The sequence below is a fragment of the Saccopteryx bilineata genome, chromosome 4 (genome assembly GCF_036850765.1).
Source record: "Saccopteryx bilineata isolate mSacBil1 chromosome 4, mSacBil1_pri_phased_curated, whole genome shotgun sequence".
Taxonomy (NCBI): Eukaryota; Metazoa; Chordata; class Mammalia; order Chiroptera; family Emballonuridae; genus Saccopteryx; species Saccopteryx bilineata.
In genome coordinates this window covers 18,738,089-18,740,032 of record NC_089493.1, presented here as the reverse complement: position 1 = coordinate 18,740,032, position 1,944 = coordinate 18,738,089, and the positions used below count along the sequence as shown (strand labels likewise).

At 44.5% G+C, this 1,944-nt stretch overlaps 1 pseudogene; it reads left to right on the top strand.

Moving 5' to 3' along the window:
* The first annotated feature begins 414 nt into the window (after nucleotides 1-414).
* On the top strand, nucleotides 415-1,096 carry LOC136335391 (actin-2-like; annotated as a pseudogene).
* The last annotated feature ends 848 nt before the right edge of the window (nucleotides 1,097-1,944 follow it).

Genomic DNA, 1,944 nt, shown 5'->3' with positions numbered 1-1,944 from the left:
ATGTGAATATTGTGCAGAATATATTTCTTTTATAATTTTGTTTTGTTACATCTGTCAGGTCAGGCCTACTTTTTTGAACAGTCTGTCATGGTTTCCAGGTGGTGACGTCTATAAGTAGACAAACTGAGACAGCACATGCAGGTCTTAGTTACAGAAATTGTTCATTGCATGGACTGAGGGTAAGGTCAAAGGGGCTATTGATTGAACCCAGAAATTCTTAAAATCACAAATGAACTTTTACCCAGATTCTCACAAGGCAATCTCCCAGGCTGAGATCATGTCCACTGCCAGCACAGGCTTCTCCCCTTCCCTGTTCCTCTACATTTCATGGGTCTACATTGCCTTCCCATCTGCATGCCTTCAGCTCACCATGGATGATAATATCGCTGTGCTCTGGTCCTCAAAGTCTCCAGCATGCGGAGGGCTGGCTTCCCCAATGACGATGCCCCCAAGGCCATCTTTCTGTCCTTGTGGAGCATCCCCCACTCCAGGGAATGATGATGGGTATGGACCAGAAGAACCACTGTGTGGACAATGAGACCCAGAGCAAGAGAAGTATCCTGACCCTGAAGTTCTCCATGAAGCAGACATCGTCACCAACTGAGATGACAAGAAGATCTGGTATCACATCTTTTACATTGAGCCACCATGACCCCTGAGCAGCACCCTGTCCTGCTTACCAAGGCCCCCCTGAACACCAAAGCCAACTGGGAGAAAATGACTCAGATCATGTTTAAGACTTTCAACACCCCAGCCATGAACGTGGGCCATCCAGGCTGTGCTGACCCTGCACGCCTCTGCTGTACCACTAGCATTGTAATGGAGGCTGGTGGTGGGGTCACTCCCATTGTGCCCATCTGTGATCAGTATGCCCTTCCCCATGCCATCCTGCTTCTGGACCTGGCTGGCCAGGACCTGACAGATTACCTCGTGAAGAGACTCACAGAGCATGGCTGCAGTTCCACCACCACAGCCTAGTGCAAATCTCCTGCTATGTTGTCCTGGGTTTTGAGCAAGAAATAGCCACTGCAACCTCAGGTTTCTCCCTGGGAAGAGCTGAGAGCTGCCTGAACATCAGGTTGTCATCACGGGCTAGGAGTGGGTACATTGTCTAAAGTCTCTCTTCCATTGTAAACTGCAAAAACTCTTGGTGGGCTGTTCCTTATGTAGTTGGTTACACCCTACTTGAGAAAACCTGACTTGCGCAGAAAATGAGATGAGATTGGCATGACTTTAATTAATTAATTTATTTATTTACTGATTTACTTATTTATTTATTTTTGCACTTGACTCAGGATTTAAAAACTGGACTGGTGAAGGGGATAGCAGTTGGTTGGAGCGAGCATCCCCAAAGTTGTACAATGTGGCTAAGTACTCTGATTGCACATTGTTCTTTCTTTTCAATAGCCATTCGAAAATTTACCGGATGCATTGTTAAAGAAAGTCCCTTGCCTGTCTAAAAGCTGCCCACACAGAGGATGAGGATAGCATTGCCTTACATGGTGTAAATTATGCAATCCAAAGTTTTAAATTTTTGCCTTAATACTTGCTCTTGATGTTTGTTTTATTTTGAATTGTCAGCCATCATGGCCCTCCTTTGTGTCCCACCTTGAGATGTATGAAGGTTTTTGGTCAACTGGGGAGTAGTTTGAGGTGTGGAGTCAGCCAAGGCTTACCTGTACATGAACTTGAGACCAGTCCAATAAAGTGCACTGCTTAAAGAAAAAAAAAATGTAAACTATTCCCCGGAATTGTTATCAAAAAGAATCTCCATGGCTCCATTGGCTCTGCTTTAAAATAGTATTCACTTCATTTAATATAGATCTAGTCATTTTAGCACTTTGGAAGCAACCTCATTACCAGAGGGATACGGGTGGGAATGTACAGTCTCATCTCTATCAAAACTTTTACTTGATGTCAAAATTCAACTCTGCTTATAGTGGC